At 43.1% G+C, this 23917-nt stretch overlaps 1 protein-coding gene across 1 annotated transcript in view; it reads right to left on the bottom strand.

Moving 5' to 3' along the window:
• The window catches only part of LOC135873347 (tumor protein D52-like), a 226431-nt gene that overhangs the window by 40828 nt on the left and 161686 nt on the right, over positions 1 to 23917 (bottom strand). The window lies entirely within an intron of this gene.

The raw sequence follows: 23917 nt of genomic DNA, 5'->3' as shown, positions 1-23917 counted from the left end.
AGGAATCTGCTATTATTATAACCTCATGCAGTAACCTAACAAAAATTGATCCCATGGATTTTCGTGCTGGAATCTCTAAAGAAGTTTGTCACAGACTGATCATTGTTCTCTGATTTATAAAATAGCATTCACATAGTTACAGATGCAGCTCTCTCTACCCATCACTCTTAGGTGAAGGAGGCAGTGACAAACTTTGCATACAGAGGGTCAACAAATAAATGGGTAGGAGGAGGAAAGTACTCCCCAAAATATTACCTAGTCCTGAATACTGTTTCTCTCAAGATCGTATAACTTCAGCTGGTCAAAGGAGGAGGGAATATTTAGAGAACACTAAAAAGTACCTGAATGAGAGACCTCCCTGGGTACAGACGGATGTTAATTTAGTGATTAAAGAGGGGATATTAAGTCAGTATTGAACCTCTACCACAGCTTGATGTTAAGGTGCTCTGTGCTACTGGAGGTACTATCTGTGGAATGATACATAAAATCAAGATCCTGACAACTTTTGGTAATAAAAATCCAAAAGCATTTATCACATGAGTAGTGCTGTTCATTTGGGCCTTCTGGCTAAATTTGAACTTCAGTAATTCTATTCTATTTAATTTTCCCATGCAGTTTCAATCTGATATACAATTAGTCTTCACTGTGGGGCTTTCACTTCAAACTAGTAAGATGATAACTCAAGTAGTATAGCTGATCAGTAACACCAGCAACATTATTTCAGGGGGGAGGGATTGGGGAACGGTGGGAAAGCAAGGTTAATCAATTATTTTTGTGTCAAGGTCCAAATTTCTTGGTCAAGGTATAGTCAAAGTCCAGCCTCCAGAGAAAATAATATCTTCATTATTGTTATTATTTTTGCAACAATATGCAAATAAAAAGATTTCGTGGTCCGTTCAAAAGGATCTGGAGGTCCAGGTTTGGCCTCTGGTCCGCCTATTGACAACCCCTGATCTAAAGGGTCTAACCCTGCTGATGACCCACGTGGAAATCAATACGATGCCATGTGATGGAATTTCTGTTTTTTTTTTCAGTTTGCTTTTTTCAAAAGCTAGGAAATTACACACAAAAATCCTCAATTAAAAGAATAATAATATTGCAAAATCAAATACTCAAAAGTTAGGAAATGCCTTAATTGAGAGCCCACGAACATATGCATTATGATACAATCTTTAATACATGATCATATTTTTCCCCGCACAGGACCCATGCTTTATTCAGTGCACTGGATGGACTTGCTCAAGGGATCAATGAGTGCTGTGCAGTGAAGGAGGCTGTGGTCAGCAGGACCCCTACTTCATTTGTTAAAAAGATTAGAAGGTTTGTGGTGAATGAGGCTGGGATTGCAGGAAGAGAAAGGATGATCTCATGGATAAGACAGCTGAAAGCTGACCTGAAGAACAGGATTCTTATCCCTTCCTCTGCCACAGGAGTTCCTATGTGATGCTAGTCCAGTCACTTAAACCAAACTGTTCACAGGTGGTCACTAATTGTGTGTTCCTCATTTTCTGGGTGCCCAGCTGGAGACCCTGGGGTCTGATTTACAGAAGTGCTGAGCACTCACTGCTGCAACTGAAATCAATGGGAGCTGCACTTTGAACCCATGAAATGCTACTGAATGCTAAGTACTCTGAAAAATCATGTCCTAGGCATCTCAAGTTGGGCACTCAATATTAATAGATACTTTTGACCTTAATCTCTGTATTCTTCTAATTCCTATCTGTAAAATAGGGATAATATCCCCTCAACTCACCGGGGTGTTGTGAAAATATATTCACTGTTTGTGAAGCACTCAGATACAGTAGTGATGAATGCCATAGAAAAAGCCCATGAGGAAATTAGTGATTCTATCTTCAGAGCAGGGTTTGCATAATGTGCAGTAAATAAGGCATGAAGCCACACACGGAAGAACAAGGATAAAACACAATAACTGAATAGCTTCTCATTAAGTGAGCAACGTCCATCCTGCTCATTAAATGAGGCAACAGTCTTGTGGAAAAAATAGTAGGTGATCATGTAATTAAAGACCATATCATAATGCATAAGCAGGAGTCTGAAATAAGGTTGTGAAGGCAACCTTAACTCTAGCATTTCCTAATTTTACAGTGCTTGACTTTGCAACTTTAATATTCTTTTAACATAGGTTTTTAAAATTGTGTGTGTAATGGGTATCTCAGGAAAATCATTCCTGAGTTCTCTCAATGTCCACTGAGTTGGAAAACTAACTCTCTAAAGTACACTATAGAGTGTAACAAATAGTATGGGCAGTAGTGATTCCATCTCTGGAAAAGCCAACTCTCCTGGAATTCTGGGGATGACAGCAAATGCTGTGGACATACAAACAGCTACGGATATACACCAAAATTCTCTTACGTTTGATGCAGAAATTGCACTAGCCTACTGAAGAATCCTGGTAAGCCGTGTTAGCTCAGAATGGTATACACACAAAACAAATGTATTCTTCTATATAGTCTTATATTATGCAATTGGAGCCCAGAAAATTTACTATCATCTTTCAGACATGATATTGCAGATGCCCAAATCACATCAATGTTCTTTTATATGATTCCTTTCCCATTATTCTGTCAGGCAACTGTTACAATTCACAGATGTGCATTCAAACTACTACTTGCTTTTTAAATCTATAAAGCTCACTTATTCACCCTAGCCATGCCTGCAACATGACATCACTGGTGCCCTTTCACAGCCCTCAGTCTGAACCAATAAGTCAATTGCAAATTAAGGGTCAGATTCACCAGAATGCTTTGGTTGCTTTGCACTGCTCTGGCAAAGCAGGTTAGATGGTCAGTATGTTCTGGCTGCTTTGCACTGCTCTAGTATACCAGTGAATCTACCTTGAAAGTACATTTTTAAAAAATGCTGATTTTTAAATCAGATCAAGGGACGTGATCATTCCTCTCTATTCGGCATTGGTGAGGCCTCATCTGGAGTACTGTGTCCAGTTTTGGGCCCCACATTACAAGAAGGATGTGGAAAAATTGGAAAGAGTCCAGCGGAGGGCAACAAAAATGAATAGGGGGCTGGAGCACATGACTTATGAGGAGAGGCTGAGGGAACTGGGATTATTTAGTCTGTAGAAGAGAAAAATGAGGGGGGATTTGATAGCTGCTTTCAACTACCTGAAAGGGGGTTCCAAAGAGGATGGATCTAGACTGTTCTCAGTGGTAGCAGATGACCGAACAAGGAGTAATGGTCTCAAGTTGCAGTGGGGGAAGTTTAGGTTGGATATTAGGAAAAACTTTTTCACTAGGAGGGTGGTGAATGGGTTACCTAGGGAGGTGGTGGAATCTCCTTCCTTAGAGGTTTTTAAGGTCAGGCTTGACAAAGCCCTGGCTGGGATGATTTAGTTGGGGATTGGTCCTGCTTTGAGCAAGTGGTTGGACTAGATGACCTCCTGAGGTCCCTTCCAACCCTGAGATTCAATGATTCTAAAGTTGATACTGTTATAGATCATTAGAAATATTCAATGGTAGCATTTTATTGTTTAGTTAATCATTAACAAAAATAAAAAATCTTGTGGTGCAAAAGAGTCCCTCATTTGTATACCAACAAATTAATTAAAGCAGACAAAAAAAAATCCCCGCTACATAAAAAGCCTTTCAAAGGGGAGGGGCCATAATCTATATTTTGACAAAACAATCCCTCCAAAGTTTCTCTAGATTTTTTGAGACATTCTATGTTTGACTACTAAAACAGCATGCTAGGAAAGTGATTAAATTTGCTTTGCAGATATTTAATGTTCCCATCTTAGTCAGCTGTAAAGCAGTGTAATTGTACGCAACTGTAAAGTCAAGTCACTGATTAGCAAGTCAGCTCAAAGGCTGTTGCCACAGACACTTATGGCTACTTGAGAAGGAATCAAGTATGCTAATTTGGCTCATCTCTCCTCTGTGGACCAGAAGTTTATGGTCAAGTCCGACATCAGATGATGGAATTATATCCAATGCTGACATCAAAGTCGAATACCATGGAGATGTGCTATTGCTGGATGATGCCATATTTCCGATGAGATATTAATATTCCTTAGCCTGCATTCCCCTCACAGATACTATTACTGTGGATTAGCTGGCACTAATATAAATGTTAACAGCTGTATAGAAGATGTTGTTGAGTGCACAGCCATGCTTGTGGCCACCAACATACTATTTACTGTGCAATGTGTGTAATTTGTTCCACTGAAAAGCACACCCATTCAAAATACACTAAGAGTTTGCAGAGACTATAGCCCAGGTAGAAAGAGCAGACAATTATCAACCAACAGTGACTCTTTGTACCAGCCAGATTATTCCATATCAAAATATTTCATTGTCTTTTTACGATGTATATATTTTACATAATACTATAAATTTTAAGTTTAATGCAGAGACATAATTAAGTACACCTACAGCGCACTCTTTCCAATCCAAATACATTTATTTTTCAAGCCCTATAAAATAAAATTCAAAATAGATACCATACCTGAGGTTACTAGAACAATTTGTCTTAGTGCTGCTGGTAACATTTTTAAGTGCCAGAACTGAAGTACAAAGTAAACAAAACACTCAAGACTCCTCACTGTAGGTCCAATTAGGAATGAAGCTCGAAGCCATGGGTCAATGTTTCCTACTCTAATTTTACTTGCACCTTATTCAAGGCAACATTCCTATTGAGTGAGAATACTTTACTGGTTGGCACAATACCAATACATTTCAATTTATCTGCACCCTATACATAAAGGCAAAATTAATTTAATTACCTGTAATTTTATCTTCCCGTGTGTGGAAACACACACTGCTCCATTTGGCCAGTATTAATGGGTTTTCTGCCTTCATTCTAGGCTTTGGTGGTAGATATGAGATCCCTTTTGTGATTTCACCCCCGAATGCTAAATGCTGACTCCCTTTCCTGGGATACTTAAGCCATGTTGAGAGCCCAGACATACTTTGTCTCCTCAACTTTGCGAGTAAGAATTATTTTAGAAACGTACTATTGAAAAAAAATTGTCTAGTGGGGGAAGATTGTCTAAGTGCGGACAATATGAGCTAAAAATTGTCTAGCTGCGGACAATATGAGCTAACTGGGAAAGTCAGCAGAGCCTTCTTTGATCTGAACACTAGGCCCCCCACTTTACCAGCCAGTGTGTTGAGGCTACTAAACACCAGAATGGAGGAATTTCCCGGTTCCCCATAATCTCTGGTGAAGGATCCTCTTCTCTATCAGAACTGTGGCAAGGCTGGAGGAAGAGAGAGAAAAATGGTTTAAAAAAAAAAAAAAAAAAAAGCCTTTCCTGGAAAGGAGGGTACACAGAGAGAGCCACGAGGAATCTCCATTTGACTGGCACAGACGCATTAGACTGAGGTAGCAGAACAGTACCTCAAGTGTGCCAGTCAGAGGAACCTGCACTGAGTTTGGGGGCAGGGAGGCAGAGGGGAATGACAGAGCAAGGATCTTAAGTCTATCTCCCAAATGGTATGAAAGCAAAAAAACTCATAACTACTGCACTAATGGAGCAGCACGCAACTTCACTGGAGAAAGGTTCCTGAATCCATTAGTAACATGTAACTAAAACCAAAAAGTTACGAAGCACCAAAACCAGAATGACCTTCAAATAAAATAAGGCAATGAACACAAGCAATATGCACAAAATTAAAAATACATCTTAAACTTCTCTTTCCTTTTCACCTACCTACAATAATCACTAAGACCACGGCGCATGGCTCAACGTTCATATTGCAATCCCCATCAGTACCCGGTCCGGGCTGTGTGGAAGCTAATGAACCAACCAGCGGACGAAATTCAGTGATGAATCCTGGTCACGTGCCACCTGAGGTACATTGTGCATACACCAAGAAGAATCCCTAACACCATGTTGCCTGTTGCAAATAATGTCTGCTATATTAGTGACAGCAATTCCTGGGGGGACAAGAGGAAGGTATTTGTAACATCTAACATCTTCCCATTTGAATGCCTTCATTTTGTTTCAGTGATCACTGCAGGTTTCTACTGACCACATCCAAGTTTTGTACTTTTGTTTAGCTTTCACCTTTTCAAGACTGGGGCTAGTCTACTACTAAAGTAGTCTACTACTACTGGATCCTTTTCTTGCTTGTGAACCTTAAATAGGAGAAGTACAGTAAACTGCTACTCATGGAAATATCCTTGCAGGTCAAATTAAATGTACTCAGACACTCTACAGCATTGTAATCCCAGCAGGTTGTGCAATTTTTCGATGAGGCATTGTGCACATCACTATCCAAAACGTTTATTAAAACAAGTAATTTTTCTGTACCTTTTCCAAACATGAGTTTCTATTTTTCTTAATCATTAGCACTACTTTTAGTTTCCTACAACTGAAAGCACATACCACCCGTCAAATCCCAGGGTGCAATTCAGACCAGTGAGGGGTTGTGTCACTGCCTGCCCTGCAATCTTGGGTGCCTCACAATGTTTTGCTGTTGTAGCTCCCAACCTGGGCCACTCACAAACAGCCTACCAGCATGCAGGTCACAACTTGAGTGTCTTGTCTGTATAGCTGTAGCCCTGGTCCAGCAGTTCTGACCTCAGCAGCCTGCACTGGTCTATAATTTTTGAGAAGTCGTCTGCTTCAGAGATAAAATGTGCTATTTATTATGCATTTTGATGTGCTGAATTCAAATATGACAATTAAAACAACTGATTGGCTACTGTTTCTAAGATATTTAAGTTTTTACATTTTATGTCTATGTATATTGTGTAGATAATAGAGTTTTAATCATAAATTGTAAACCTAGGTCTTTTCATGTGTTTATGGTTGCTTTACATGATATTTCACCTGTCCTGTTTATGTAACACTTTAAAAATCAGCAAAAGGATTATATAAATAAAATTTATTATGAAACAAAAGGCAAAAAACTATTATGTACATAGTTTAGTCCTATTCAGTGTCTACTCGGCGCTTCTTGGCTTGTCTCTTGTATTCATTCAATGGAGCATCTCTTGTCACTGTCCAGCAACAGTCTGCAAGCATTGATGGGCTCCATTTGCCCTGATAGCGTTTCTCCATTGTTTCAATGTCCTGGTGAAATCGCTCGCCGTGCTCGTCGCTCACTGCTCCGCAGTTCGGTGGAAAAAAATCTAGATGAGAGTGCAAAAAATGTATCTTTAGTGACATGTTGCAACCAAGGCTTTTGTATGCCTTGAGGAGGTTTTCCACCAACAACCTGTAGTTGTCTGCCTTGTTTTTTCCGAGAAAATGTATTGCCACTAACTGGAAGGCTTTCCATGCCGTCTTTTCCTTGCCACGCAGTGCATGGTCAAATGCATCATCTCGAAGAAGTTCATGAATCTGAGGACCAACAAAGACACCTTCCTTTATCTTAGCTTCACTTAACCTTGGAAATTTTCCACGGAGGTGCTTGAAAGCTGCTTGTGTTTTGTCAATGGCCTTGACAAAGTTCTTCATCAGACCCGGCTTGATGTGTAAGGGTGGTAACAAAATCTTCCTTGATTCAACAAGTGGTGGATGCTGAACACTTTTCCTCCCAGGCTCCAATGACTGTCGGAGTGGCCAATCTTTCTTGATGTAGTGGGAATCTCTTGCACGACTATCCCATTCGCAGAGAAAACAGCAGTACTTTGTGTATCCAGTCTGCAGACCAAGCAAGAGAGCAACAACCTTCAAATCACCACAAAGTTGCCACTGATGTTGGTCATAGTTTATGCACCTCAAAAGTTGTTTCATGTTGTCATAGGTTTCCTTCATATGGACTGCATGACCAACTGGAATTGATGGCAAAACATTGCCATTATGCAGTCAAACAGCTTTAAGACTCGTCTTCGATGAATCAATGAACAGTCTCCACTCATCTGGATCGTGAACGATGTTGAGGGCTGCCATCACACCATCGATGTTGTTGCAGGCTACAAGATCACCTTCCATGAAGAAGAATGGGACAAGATCCTTTTGACGGTCACGGAACATGGAAACCCTAACATCACCTGCCAGGAGATTCCACTGCTGTAGTCTGGAGCCCAACAGCTCTGCCTTACTCTTGGGTAGTTCCAAATCCCTGACAAGGTCATTCAGTTCACCTTGTGTTATGAGGTGTGGTTCAGAGGAGGAGGATGGGAGAAAATGTGGGTCCTGTGACATTGATGGTTCAGGACCAGAAGTTTCATCCTCTTCCTCTTCCTCGTCTGACTCAAGTGAGAATGATTCTGGTGCATCAGGAACCGGCAGTCCTTCTCCATGGGGTACTGGGCGTATAGCTGATGGAATGTTTGGATAATGCACAGTCCACTTTTTCTTCTTTGACACACCTTTCCCAACTGGAGGCACCATGCAGAAGTAACTATTGCTGGTATGATCTGTTGGCTCTCTCCAAATCATTGGCACTGCAAAAGGCATAGATTTCCTTTTCCTGTTCAACCACTGGCGAAGATTTGTTGCACAAGTGTTGCAGCATATGTGTGGGGCCCACCTCTTGTCCTGATCTCCAATTTTGCAGCCAAAATAAAGGTGATAGGCTTTCTTAACCATAGTGGTTATACTGCGCTTTTGCAAAAGTCACTTCACCACAAACATAGCAGAAGTTATCTGCACTGTTCACACAAGTACGAGGCATCTCTGCTCACTTTGGCTAAACAGAAATGTGTCCCTTTGCAAAATCAAACACTGACAAATAAGAGAGCACGACACTGTATGATTTCTAGAGCTGATATAGGGCAATTTGTTCAGCAGAGTGATGTAAGCTTCATTATGATTGCATCATCCATGACTTCTAGGAATAACATGATGCAATTCATATCATGTATGACGCAATACCAGCTTCAGATTGCATCATTCATTGTTTTGCCTAAAAAGCAAGTACTGTCCAAACCCAGTCATAGATTTATTCATAGATCCAGTCAAAGATGTATTTTAGTCATTTCTGGTTTAAATTGAGATCCCTTCCCTTTATAACTCACTTATCCTCCGCCATTCCCAAGTCAAGGGTCGTATATACTGACCCAATAGCATATCTTGAAAACTAGAGTCAATCAACAATTTTAAGCATCATTTTCATTCTCAGTGACCCAGAATTAGTAAAGTTTGACTACATTTATTTCAGGAAGCATTTTGGCTGTAGAGCAGTGCTGTCAGCAACATACCAGCCACACTCTGGCTTCCACCAGCCTTGGTTACAGCTTGTGGGTGACGTCACCACACTCCCAGTCCCAAAACCCAGTGTTCTGCACCGTCCAACCCTCCCCTGGACGGATCAGATATTAAAGGTTCACTGCCCCTGTAAAAGAGTCAATATTCAACAGTTTTCTACTTTAACTGGAGTTACCAAACAGTTTAGTTTAAACACAGCACTGGATTAGTTTAGATTAAAAATAAAACCAGTTTATTTAACTACAAAGAATTTGGTTTTGAGTGTATATAAGTGTAAGATATTAAAGTTAGAAATGGTTACAAGTGAAATAGAGATAAAACGCTTCCCAATAGCTAAAACTTAACAAGCTAGACTTGGTTCAAGGTAAAATTCTTACCACAGGTTCCCAGCAACACTGCTAACCAAACTGTCAGTTCAGGATCCCCCCCGAAAGTCAAAGGGCTGGTTCCCTTGTTATCTTAGGTGAAAGAAGAGAGAGAACCTGGGGTGTTTTTGCCTCTCACTTTTAAAGTCCGGTCACTCATTCTCCTGAGGTTATTCCTAGATAAAGTTAATTCCAGCTGAGAGTACAGAGATGTGGAATCTCATGGTGAAAGAGGTTCCATGTTGTTGATCTGCATTTTAGCAAACAATCTGTTCCTGCCTCCCTTCATTGCCAAAGAATGGCCATTTGACAGGTGACTGCCAATCAATTTTGATGACACCTAGCTAGAAGCATTGGCTTGTCCTTTGTCTTTCAGAAACGGGTTTACCCCCTCCCCAGACTTGCCTGGCAACCACATTGTAGTCATCATTTCAGCGTATATTGATAACTCTTAATACACATTTCATAATACATTACACAAGAATATTAATAATCTGTGCTATTATTAAATGATTAAATGCTATGATTAAATGATACTTCACAGTGCTTATATTGTAGAAAGATTATTACAATAATGTATAGGGTGTGACTACAGGGGTGCTTTCAGTCACACAATCTTCTTTTCATGTTGGTAACAGCCACATAACAGTGCATGACTTCCATTAGCTTCTCTCACACATGCACACTTACATATATCAATCAATCTTTTGGAATAGTAAAAGAAAGATTTAAACTTCCACTTTTAATTCAGAAGTATTTGTTGCCATGCCAAGCACTTCAGAGGGTATGTACCTATCACATTCCATTAAATGAGAAGTTAGAGGGTAACAACAGTGAATAAATCGCTCAGATTAAGCTTTACTTCTGCACAAATAACAAAAGAAGGTGTTGTTTGCACCCCCCATTAGAGCACATAAAAACCAGAGTTCTGTCCACCTTTGAGGAACACATAGAAAAATCAAATTTCAATGGCTCTGTATCATTCTTCAGTTTATGACTAAGTATATAGATGATGGGGAGAAATATGCTGTTTATCTCAGTTATCGTAAAAGCCCTCTGGCAACTGCACTGCGAGTCATTGAGTCTTTGCTTATTTGGAAGACCAATGGTCTTGTGGGTGGAATATAAAAATAGTAATAAAATGGTGGGTTTTACTTCGAGTTCTGCCACATACTTTGTAAACTCAGTCACCTCGCATATCTGTGCTTCAATTTCCTCATCCATGAAATGGAGATTGTGATGGGGTGTCCACCCCACCCTTGCCCTTAAGGGGTTAATGGAGGCCAGACGGGCCAATTAATCTGTTAGGCTGAAGGCTGAGAGGAAAGCACAAATTAGGGGAAGCTCACCTGTGTGGGAACAGGCGGGGCTTCCATAAAGCCAGGGATCTGATAGCAGGAAGGAGGCTGCAGAGACAGGAAAAGGGAGGAGTGTTTGGGGGCTGCAGAGACAAGTTGCCTGAAGTTACTCCCTGGGAGGAGGTTAAAGAGACTGGTAAACCCAGAGGAGTGGGGAGGGCCAGGAGGTATGGAAGTGGCTCAGGGAAAATGCAGCAAGGTGCAGGGAATGGACCTTGGCTGCTGTGTAGAGGGACCCTGAGCCGGAAGCCAAATTTCAGGGTGGGCCCAGGTTTCCCTGCCAGCCACTGCAGGAGTGGCACTGTGAGGCAGAGAAATGGAAGACTGCTGGAGAGCAGGAAACTTGATATACTCTCCCCGGAAGGGGAACCACAATAGTGACCTGACCAGAGGGTTGAGCCACGAAGAAGACAGCTGTGGCTCCTGAGAGCGAGAGAGGGGCTGCAGAGGAGAAACTGACAGGGTGTAAACCCTGGGAGGGGCATCAGCATTGACAGAGCTAATCTCCAGAACTGCCAGGAGGTTGTGCCATCCAGCAGTATGTAGAGCAACCCGTCACCGGGATAATAATAGTTTACTATTACATAGGGATGCGGTGAGGTTTTAATGTATTAATATCTGTAACATACATGACCGAAATGAAAAAAACTATTATGACTGCTAGGAGGTCAGATATATCTTAGGACATTTCATCACATGGGATTGGATATGACATAACAGAATGAATATTACTACTTATATTTACTGTTGTTATTGTGTGCTATTTGTACTGCAGGGGAACCCCAAGGCTGCAATTAGGATTGGGACTCCATTGTACTAGGAGCTGTACAAAACATCCAAGACAACATGATCACTGCCCTAAAGAGCTTACAAACTAATTCTAAAAAGATGTAGCAAATGAGTGTGACAAACCATAAAGAAGGGAGTGTTGGGCAAGAGCATGATGGTAGAGAAAAATCAGAACAGACAGGGCTGCTGGTTAAAGTGTACATCTTGATCATTCCAAATTACTTAATATTCTTTTTATGTTAAAGTTAACAGTAGCACTATACTGTACCCCAAACTGCTACACACTTTGCAGAGAGATAAAGATATGGTCCCTGCCCTGAGAAACTTACAATTTAAATTTTTACACAATATGCAGTAAGTGATAGTAATAAGCACTAGAGCGGAAGCAGAGGTAGGGGAGGACAAAAGTTAAAAAAAATCGTATTAGTCTTGCTGTGTCAATGTCTTTATGGGTCCTATAAATATATATATATATAGTATCCTGTAAATAACACTCACATTTCTATGTTGCCCCATGCAATCTCATCTTCTAACGTGACCCAAATATTCAACAACTTACACAGTAGACCAATCAGCTCTCTTTAGTCTCTTCTCTAATCTCCTGGTGGGAAAATGCCTTTGGCAATGAACACCAGTCTCAGGGGGTTTGGCAGAGTGGAACGACTGGCTGCAGATAACATCTTGTACATGACCGTGAAATCTGACGAGTGTTACCACATTTCATCCATAGTGTCCCTTACTCCCATCAGGAACAGGGCAGCTAAACATTTAAGCAAGTGAAAAGGTTTTTACACTTCAAAACACTGTCTTCTTGCAGAAAACACAAAACAAAGGAGATGTCTATACATTTTGTACAGTTTTAGCTATTATTCAGAATACAAATGCGCTTTAGAAAAATATTTCAGGGTACAGCATATTTACAATATATAGTAAGAAGCAGTCACGAGGGGAGTAGAGGAAGGATTGTTTTTATCTGCAATGAACTTGCTTGAGTTAGTTTATGCTAATGATGAAAACCAGTGAAAACTAGCTTTCCTCATACAACAGCATTTGTCTTTCTGAGTCTACTCAAGTTCCTATTAACTTTTTATTTTGTTGTTGAGAACAATAGCATATTTGTTAACTTAAGCAAACTCCTTCAGCAGAGGTGAAATTGTGCTTTCAGTAGATGTCTCAAAAACGATCATTTACAACAAAAAATACATTTAGTCTATGGAAACTTCAGGTTACATCCTCACACTCAATACAGACTATACAAAATGTGATGACAATACTAAACAGAACACTTCAGATTATAATTTTAAATGTTTTAATTTACTTTTTCTAATATAGTGCAGTAAAATTACTGCAAGGTATAATCTAAAATTAACTGAGTTTTTGAAATACATTCAAAATTTAAATGCATGGCAGCATTCACAAAATCAGAAGTATACAATACCACCTCATGAAATTATGCATAACATTTTTAGGACATTATTCTTTACCAACTCCTCAAACGTATTTTTTCCATTTCTAACATATGTTTGTGTTTCTGGTAGAGATAACTTTTGATAGTGGGCAAATTAATTAAACATTCTTTAGAAGCCAGGGAGTTGAAGTCACAGTGCACTGACTAAACAGTGCAGCTGTCAGTATAGGCAAAGTGGGTTCCCATCCTAATCCTGTTCTGACCTCAGAGCTGAGCCTGAGAACCTGTCAGAAAGGTGCTCTCACAGTGCAAGATATCAAGCAGCAGCTGCTTATGCTCAGCAGGCTGCAGCCGGGTGGTTTTTTTTGTTTTTAGTGTCACTCTGGATACACACTGCATGACACTTGCACGTACACCCTCCACTCACTCCCAATTGCTGCCGAGGAGCATGAGTTGCCAATGGGCTCAGTACTTCATGAGTTCAAAAGCTGTACAGCTCAAAGCTAGCTGAAACTTGGTTTCCAACCTTTAGTCAAACACATGTTGCATTCTGCACTGACTTGTGTAAAGGATTTATTTTGAAATTCCATTAAATACAGTATCTGCTGGTAGTCATTTTCTTAATTCAATGGAATAAGTAAATTATTTCTTAAATTTTTTCCTGAAGGATTAACGAAATTAACTGGGAAGGCTGTAAGAATCATTAAAGCAAAAGGAAGCTTTTTAAGTAATACTAAAAATAAGTCGCAGAAGCATAACTCATATGCTATACCAGTCTGCTAATTCAGAAGAGTGTGATTTTCTAGCAGGCAAAGTAAAGGACAGAGAGAAAGCAAATATTTTACATATGTTATTTTAATTAAACCTAATTGCTCCTGTGTAAATTCAATGTATACATTAAATCACTTGGCAAAGGTGACACAAAAGATAAAACCAAACTTAAATACATTTTATATTCTCCTTCCCCCTCCCCTCACAGAGTTATAATTGAAGATTTCATTTTAAGGTGTTATTTTCAAGCATTTTTAACTTTTTAAAAAAATTGTAAAGTAAGTTTCGTAACAACCTCTCTGGCTGTTTTGGACTTGTTGCAAGGAAAAAAACACCATTGTAAATGCTTAATAATAACATAAGGGAAAAATTGTTAGTGTTCACATGACTCAAAGAAGCTTATTATTAAAACTTCCAACTTGCCATGGTCTTAATCCTCGGTGAAAACAAGTACATTAGATATATTTGAAGAAATCTGGGCCTCAATTCTGAAACCTCTACTCACACTGATTAGTAACTTATTACATAAATAGTCCCATTGATTTCAACTTAAAATTTGTTTACCACTGGACTTGTGTAGTGGGTACTATTCAATTTGAGTAAGGGGGATAAAACTGGGCCTGTGGCTTAGACACACTTTAATTTTAAGTGGTTGGGGGGAAAATCACATGGGGGCACTGCACATGCTCCACTAAATACTGAACAAACCAAGGAGTAGGACTTTTCTTCACATTGAAATACAGATGCATTTATTTGAAATTCCTGATACCGCAGACATGAAGAACATTCCAAAGAAAGCTTTCAGGGCATTTAGTTGCATCTCACACTGAAAACTCAATTAAAATTTTCTTTTTAAGTGGGAACACTTAGCTCATGAGACGGTTACTGAACTTTTTATTGGACCCGCACAGCTGCTCATAATGTCCTCTACTGTGACATCTAATCGATGGTTTTTGGATTAGATGTCACAGTAGAGGACATTAAAATTCAGCTACTGTCTTTGCCAGATCATCGCTTCATTTAGGCAGTGGTTAGCGCATTCCCAGGCAACTTGAACTGCCCCTGATCCTGGTCTGTCCACAAAGGCTCATAAATCCCACCAAATCCCAAACAAAATATGCAGAAGGATGGCAGTACTCCACCTGCAGGTCAAGAAGCTGAGCTCTGTTGAACTATCATCATCATGAGGGCCCTATCAAATTCACGGACCATTTTGGTCAATTTCACGATCACTGGATTTTAAAAATCATAAACTTCATGATTTCAGCTATTTAAATCTGAAATTTCATAGTGTTGTAATTATAGGGGTCCTGACCCAAAAAGGAGTTGTGTGGGGATCGCAAGGTTATTGTAGGGGGGTTGCAGTACTGCTACTCTTACTTCTGCACTGCTGCTGGCGGCAGCGCTGCCTCAGAGCTGGACAGCTGGAGAGCAATGGCTGCTGGCCGGGAGCCCAGTTCTGAAGGCAGAGCCGCTGCCAGCAGCAGCCCAGAAGTAAGGATGGCATGATATGGTATTGCCACCTTTACTTCTGTGCTGCTGCCTGCAGAGCTGGACCCTCAGTCAGCAGCCGCTACTCTCTAGTCACCCAGCTCTGAATGCAGTAGTGCAGAAGTAAGGGTGGCATGGTATGGTACACCTCTACCCCGATATAACGCTGTCCTCGGGAGCCAAAAAATCTTATCGTGTTATAGGTGAAACCGCATTATATCAAACTTGCTTTGATCCGCTGGAGTGCGCAGCCCCGCCCCCCCGGAGCGCTGCTTTACGCGTTATATCCGAATTCGTGTTATATCGGGTCGCATTATATCGGGGTAGAGGTGTATCTTACTTCTGCACCACTGTGGGTGGTGCGCTGCCTACAGAGCTGGGCACCTGGCCAACAGCCGCCGCTCTACAGCCACCCAGCTCTGAAGGCAGCGCAGAAGTAAGACTGGCAATACGCAACCCCCCTAAAATAACCTTGCAACCCCCCCTGCAACTCCCTTTTGGGTCAGGACCCCCAATTTGAGAAACACTGGTCTCCCCTGTGAAATCTGGATAGTATAGGGTAAAAGCACACAAAAGAGCAGACTTCACGGGGGGAGACCAGATTTCATGGTTCGTGACGTGTTTTTCATGGCTGTGAATTTGGTACGGTCCTAATCATCATATACTAGCCACCACCATTGACACGCTATCCCCCAAATGGCCACTCTTTCTCATCACCCTGACAGACCTCCTTGATTTTCAGAGATTCTGTGTCAGATCAAGAGAGAAGGATGGAAACTTGAGCAGTGATGATGGAAAATTAAGGTTGAAATAGTCAGGCTGAAGTAAAGAATTTCTCCTATGTTAAGGCTATTTTACAAGCAAGAGAACTAGCCTCTGTTTCCACAGAAGCCATGAAAACACGACCTAAAGAATTGTTCAGAATTGTGGTCAACTGCTTCGTCAACTGCCTACAATTCAGAGCAGCACTATGCATTTCAAAGAACTATCCTATCACCTGCATTCAGAAGACTCCTCAGGCTGCATAGATTCTATCTACATGTGCTGTCCAAACAGCCAGCCTGCTGTATTTCCTTGACTTCAGCTCATTCAGACATCAGGAAGTGCAGGACACTCTGAAGATTCACCTCTGTGAATCTGATCTCTGGGTTCCTGGTTAGTAAAAGAGGCATGAGCAACTGGTGCTTTCCGTGATCAAAATAGCCAATGTCTCGTTCAGTGAAGAAATCTTCTCTTCCTCTGGCAAAGGAACAATAGTCAGACCAACACCAAAGCTCTCACATTGTAGAACACATTATCTGAAGATGCTACTCTCTACGGCCAGCTAGAAATCCAAGTCCTATTCTGGTGATGACCTGGCCTCAGAAATAAACACATCTTTGTTATCTCACTTCTGGACTATCACAATGCAATCTATCTGGGCATGAAACAGTCAGCCCTGAGAAAACTACAATTAGTACACAATGCAGCAGCTCCTTGGCAACACAGGTTACCATAAGCAGATCAAACCTGTCCCCTGCTCAATACATTGACTTTCCAAAGAACAGTGCATCACAGTAAAAGGTCTTGGTCCTTACCTTCAAGACACTTAGGCCTTGTCTACACTACGAGAGTACTTCGATTTTAGTTAATTCGACTATGTGGAATCGATATTACTAAGTCGAACGTGTGTGTCCACACTAAGGACAGTAATTCGACTTTGTGAGACTTTGTGAGTCCACACTAACGGGGCAAGCGTCGACATTGGAAGCGGTGCACTGTGGGCAGCTATCCCACAGTTCCCGCAGTCCCCCCTGCCCATTGGAATTCTGGGTCGAGCCCCAAATGCCTTCTGGGTAAAAAAATGTGTCGAGGGCGCTTTTGGGCGCCTGTCGTCATCCGTCCGTCACTCACGCCCTCCCTCCCTCCCTCCCTGAAAGCGCCGGCGGGAAATCAGTTCGCGCGCTTTTCTGATTACTGACAGCGCGGACGCCACAGCAGTGCGAGCATGGATCCCGCTGCGACCATCGCTGCAGTTGTGGCAGTTCTCAACGCCTCGCAGCTTCTCCTCCACCTGTACCAGAGGCAGCTGCAGATCAATCATGAGAGGAGGCTACGGCACCACCGTGACGGCATGAAGTCGGACACTAGCTCCGACCTCTCTGAGAACATGAGACCCAGCGCCCAGGACATCTCGCTGTCACTGGGTCTTGTTGATACTGTTGAACGGCGATTCTGGGCCCGTGAAACAAGCACGGAATGGTGGGACCGCATAGTGCTGCAGGTCTGGGATGAATCCCAGTGGCTGCGCAACTTTCGCATGCGGAAGGGGACTTTCCTCGAACTGTGTGAGTTGCTGTCCCCTGCCCTGAAGTGAAAGGACACCCGGATGCGGGCAGCCCTGACTGTCCAGAAGCGAGTGGCCATAGCCCTCTGGAAGCTCGCAACGCCAGACAGCTACCGGTCCGTCGCTAAACCAGTTTGGCGTGGGCAAGTCTACCGTGGGGGTTGCTGTTATGCAAGTAGCCAGGGCAATCGTCAAGCTACTGCTATCTAAGGTAGTGACCCTGGGAAACGTGGAGCTCATCAGAGATGGCTTTGCCGAGATGGGATTCCCAAACTGCGGTGGGGCTATAGATGGGACTCACATCCCTATCCTGGCACCGGACCACCAGGCCAGCCAGTACATCAACCGGAAGGGCTACTTTTCCATGGTGCTGCAAGCACTGGTGGACCATCGGGGACGTTTTACCAATATCTACGTTGGATGGCCTGGCAAGGTTCATGACGCTAGGGTGTTCAGGAACTCTGGTCTGTGTAGACGGCTGCAGGAGGGTCTTTACTTCCCGGACCACAAAGTAACTGTTGGGGATGTGGAGATGCCTACAGTCATCCTCGGGGACCCTGCATACCCGCTAATGCCCTGGCTCATGAAGCCCTACACTGGCGCACTGGACTCAGGGAAAGAACTATTCAACTACCGGCTCAGCAAGTGCAGAATGGTGGTGGAGTGTGCTTTTGGCCGTCTCAAGGGGAGATGGAGAAGCCTACTCACTCGCTGTGATCTCAGCGAGACCAATATCCCCATTGTGATAGCTGCTTGCTGTGTGCTCCACAATTTGTGTGAGAGCAAGGGGGAGACCTATATGTCGGGGTGGGAGGTTGAGGCAAATAGCCTGGCTTCTGATTACGTCCAGCCAGACAGCAGGGCGATTAGAAGATCACAGCGGGACGCGCTGTGCATCAGGGAGGCTTTGAAAGCCAGGTTCCTGACTGAACAGGGTCTCCAGTGACTTTTTACTTTGTGGACACAGATGCTGAACCTGCCCCCGTTTCTTTATCCAGTTACTGTAGACTATCCTTCCAAGTTACATACCCCCTTCCCCACCTTCCCAACAAATAAAATCTGTTCTGTTCTGTTAATGAACAAGGTTCTCTTTTTTACTGTTTTCGCGGGAATGTTTTAAACCGGGGACGCAGACTGTGGCGGGGGGCGGGCTTAGTGTTTTGATGCAAATGATGCTTCTAAAGTCCGGGAATGACAGGCTCCGCAGTGCTGGATTGGTTGTTTCAACGCAGCCTGCCAGCAGTCCTGGGCGGGACTGCATGTATGTGTCGGCCAAGTGACTTTCTGGCAGGGGGCGGAGGGTAACAGATCCCCTGCTGCATGGCTCTGTGATCCAGGATAAGGACCGCGGTATAGGATCTCTAACTGCCCTCCCCCACCACAAAGTCACAGATCAACCCCCTCGCACCCCAGAACAAGAAAACCGCCTCCCAGACTGACCAGGGTAACTGGTGACTGTGCTGTGTATGTGTCCTGATGCTGGACCTGCCCCCGCCTCTGTAGCCTGCTACAGGTGACTGTCCTGTCCAAGTAACAAACCCCTTCCCCCCCTTCAGACAGAATCCCCTCCAAAAGACACTCTCGGAAACAGTACTTAACAGAAACAGATGTTTTATTATGAACCGCACATTAAAAGGGGGGGGAGGAAACTTGGACGTGGGCTATTGTGAGATGGGTAGGAAAGGACTTTTCAAACTTTGGAACGAGAGCCTTCCATTGCTGCAGCAGTGTGCAGGGGCCGACTGACAGTTTTAACGGCCCTTGCCGCCCCTCCTTCTTTGTACTTTTGGTGAGGGGGGTGTGGGACTTGGTGGCGGGGGAGGGCGGTTAGAGATAGACAGCAGCAGGGCTCTGTCCTCCTGCCTCCGGTCTTGCAGAACATCCACTAGGCGCCGGAGCGTCTCCGTTTGCTCCCTCATTAGTCCAAGCAGGGTTTGAGTAGCCTGCTGGTCCTCCTGGCACCACCTCTCCTCCCGTTCCATGACTGCTCTGTGCATTTGTGACAAGTTCTCCCTCCACTGTGTCGTCTGGGCTGCCTGCTCTCGTGAGCACTCCATAAGTTCATAAAACATGTCTTCCCGCGTCTTTCTCTTCCTTCTTCTAATCTGCGCTAGCCTCTGGGAGTGTGATGCCAGGCTGGGTTGGGAGACAGTCGCAGATGTGTCTGTGGGAATGGGAAAAAGGAAGTAAATTCCTGAGACAGATAAATTAAGTTGCTAACAAAGAACATAGTCTTTCTCTGTGAACAACACCATGCACTGGACCTTTCACATGCGCACTCAGGACAAGGTCGAATTTTCGGCCCTCGCCTTATGTGTCTGGGGTCCTGCAGTTGCGATCGGAGAAGCGTTGCAGGACACCTCTACTTCTGCCGCAGGAAAACATGGTAAGCCGTAGACTTGTGGCAGCTTAAAAATGTAATAGTAGCACTGGGCTCCTTTCGCACTGACTGCAAGGCCACTCTCTGCTGGCAGCAATCAGGGAAGCATGAGCTCTGCCCCTGTCCCACCACCTCGCGGCTGTCCCCGGGAAAGATCCCTGTATGCTGCCCCTTTGCCGCCTCCACCGCGTGGCTGTAAAGCAGTCCCAATACTAACATTCCCCTCCCTAATTTAAAGCAGGGCGTCATGTGTGACATTACACTCATGAGGATCTCGGAGACCGAGAGGGGAAGGATGCTGCGTGAGAGCATGCAGAGGCCTGGGCCGTATGCCGCCATGCTGTGCCGCGCACTGATCCCCGACTACCTGATGGACTCATGGCGTGGGAACGTCTGTTACCACGGGGGACCGAACAAGATCGCCCTGCCGTGGAACCTCATGCGCATGCTGGAGCGGTACCTCCAGGAGAGCTATGCCGAGCTATCACAGGAGGACTGTCTGTCCATTCCCGGGCACATTGACCGCCTTTTCATTTAAGTTCAGCATAAGGGACTACAGAGTGGAGCGTCCTGTGGTGGACTAATCATGAATATCCGGACAGTACTTGATTTTCTATACATAGTTAGGAGTAAATAGTTCACTAAGCCAACTAAATCATGAACAACAAATTACTAATATAGTTAATATTCCTGTTTTGTTATAAATAAAAGTTTCTATGTTTAAATGAGTGACTGAAAAGCCCATTCTTAACAATATAAATATTCCAGTTCTGTTAAAATGAAATGTTTAGATGTTTAAAGCACTCACTGCTTGATCCTTCCCCTGATTCGGTGTCCGGGGTACCGGCTGTGGACGGTTGGTAGGGGATCTCGGTAAGGGTGATGAAGAGCTCCTGGCTGTCGGGGAAATCAGCGGTGCAAGCGCTGTCGACTGCCTCGTCCTCCTCATCTCCTTCCTCATCTTCCCCGTCACCTAACATTTCCGAGGAGGAACCGGCCGTGGACAATATCCCATCCTCGGAGTCCACGGTCAGTGGTGGGGTAGTGGTGGCGGCCGCACCTAGGATGGAATGCAGTGCCTCGTAGAAACGTGATGTGTGGGGCTGGGATCCGGAGCGTCGGTTTGCCTCTTTGGTTTTTTGGTAGCCTTGTCTCAGCTCCTTGATTTTCACGCGGCACTGCGTTGCATCCCGGCTGTATCCTCTCTCTGCCATGGCTTTAGAGATCTTCTCGTAGATCTTTGCGTTCCTTCTTTTGGAGCGCAGCTCTGAAAGCACGGACTCATCGCCCCACACAGCGATGAGATCCAAGACTTCCCGATCAGTCCATGCTGGGGCCCTCTTTCTATTAGATTGCACGGCCAACTCTGCTGGAGAGCTCTGCATCGTTGCCAGTGCTGCTGAGCTCTCCACGCTGTCCAAACAGAAAATGAGATTCAAACTGGCCAGACAGGAAAAGGAATTCAAATTTTCCCGGGGCTTTTCCTGTGTGGCTGGTCAGAGCATCCGAGCTCGAAGTGCTGTCCAGAGCGTCAACAGAGTGGTGCACTGTGGGATAGCTCCCGGAGCTATTACCGTCGATTTCCATCCACACCTAGCCTAATTCGATATTGCAATTTCGAATTTAGCGCTACTCCTCTCGTTTTCGAGGAGTACAGAAGTCGAATTTAAAAGAGCTCTATATCGAACTAAGTAGCTTCCTGGTGTGGACGGGTGCAGGGTTAATTCAATGTAACGGCGCTAAATTTGATATAAGCTCCTAGTGTAGACCAGGCCTTAGTGGTCTGGGCCTGGAATACCAAAGAACAGTAATTCTACTCCCCCAGCTAAAGCACATGGAGCTATCAAACAAATATAAAACTTGTTCATGCAAGATACAGAAAGAACTCCTGCAAGAAACTGAGAATCACCGCTTTCTTTTACAAGTGCAAGGTGTGCTTATTTAGCCTTGGCTCCACAAATAAAACACACACAATAAATCAGATATAAATAAAAAAAATCCACATGAAAATTTTACCCCAGGGTAAGGAAGGCAGAAGCAAAGAACAAACGGCATGTGACAGATGTTAGCCCTCCTTTACGTGTTATAGGAAAGTGCTTAGATACCACTGTGATGAGTGCAGTATATACAACCTAATCATCATAGAATTCCAGTCTATAATTCATAGGAGAAAATGGAATTTTTTTAATGTTTACAATACAGTCTTGATCATTATGCCACCATATCTGAATAATATTCAAATTACTGTGATTAATAGGGGGAGAGGGGATAGCTCAGTAGTTTGAGCACTGGCCTGCTAAACCCAGGGTTGTGAGTTCAATCCTTGAGGGGCCATTTAGGGATCTGGGGCAAAAATCTGTCAGGGACACAGTACTTGGGCTTGCTGTGAAGGCAGGGGACTGGACTACAATGACCTTTCAAGGTCCCTTCCTGTTCTATGAGATAGGTGTATCTCCATATTATATACCTTTTAAGAATGTGTTTTTATAATTAAGGATATGATTTACAAAGGTCACTGATTCCATGATTTTAACAAACCTCCTTGACTTTTTCAGCTTCAGCAGGGCCTGGAGCTGTCAGCCACAGTGGTGGAGGCTGGAGCCGACCATCCCCCCACAAGGTGGTAGGGCTCAGGCCGTCATCCTCCTCCCCTCCTCCCCCATGGGGCTCAGGCGTCAATCCCCCCCCAGTAGTCAGCCTCCCCATCCCCATTATTTTTAGTAACAGTCAGGGACAGGTCATGGGCTTCTGCGAATTTCTGTTAATTGCCTGCGACCTGTCCCTGACTGTTACTAAAAATAATCGTGACAAAACCTTAACCTTATTTATAATGCTGAGACTGGATACACTTGCTACCAAACATGGTGCTTATTAATGTCAGTAGTCCACAGAATAAATGAGACTACTTTTGCTAAGCTCTACACCAGGTAACAAATGTTTGCAGAAGTGGGTTCAATGCATAGAAGGGATGGATGTGCTTGTCATCAATGGGAGTTTTGCCCGAATAATGATTTGGGCCATAATTTGTTTCTAGTTTGGGATCTTAAACCAGGCTCAATATTTTTTGTCTGTACAAAAGTTTATTTTTGTTTTTATTACTTTTGAAGGAATTTAAATAATGTTTAAGTCAAATGGATGTGAACTGCAAACTTCTGATGAAGTAATCAGTATATGTTGACTCCAGTATCTTTTTATTACTGTATTATTATTATTGTCTTAGAAAGGTATAGAATTGATTCTAAAATACTGTGCTTACTATTTTGTCAGTATATGTTACATAGAGACAGACATTTATACAATGGATTATGTGGTAAACACATCTGGCTGTGAAACAATTTTATAACTACATTAAATAACTGTACAAGTTCTACCTTCAAATCAACAAGGAAGTGGGGCCATATCAGGAGGTAGTCTGTTATGGAAATGATTTATTAATAAAACAGTATATTTGCTATATTTTTCAGCTGGTCCAGGTGTTTGCCTTCACAAAGAGGCTGTACCACTGTTCACATAAATATAATCATTTGTCAATTTATTGCTGACAGGTGCCAATTTCAAGCCTCGCAAATACAAAAGCATTCTTATCAACGGTAATTCCACAATGAAATCATTCTATCAGCTGCAGGAAACTAAAATAAACTACTCATGCACAAGCTATCTACACTCTGCTAGATTGTATGTTATAGCTATTAATTGACAAGTTGCCCAGCAGTGAAGTTTTGAGCACATTTAATGTGGGGGAGGGAGAGGGAAGGTGAGGGGAGGAAGGAATTTTTTATTAAAAGGACATTATCAAATATTTTATTCCCAAAGTTTAGTCTACTGAAATTTAAAAGTTGTTAGCTGATAGGGGGGAAATGTCTTCAAGTTTAATCATAATTTATCATCCTTCT

This window comes from Emys orbicularis, chromosome 2 (assembly GCF_028017835.1).
Source record: "Emys orbicularis isolate rEmyOrb1 chromosome 2, rEmyOrb1.hap1, whole genome shotgun sequence".
In the NCBI taxonomy this organism is placed as follows: Eukaryota; Metazoa; Chordata; order Testudines; family Emydidae; genus Emys; species Emys orbicularis.
This window is presented reverse-complemented; position numbering and strand designations above follow the sequence as displayed.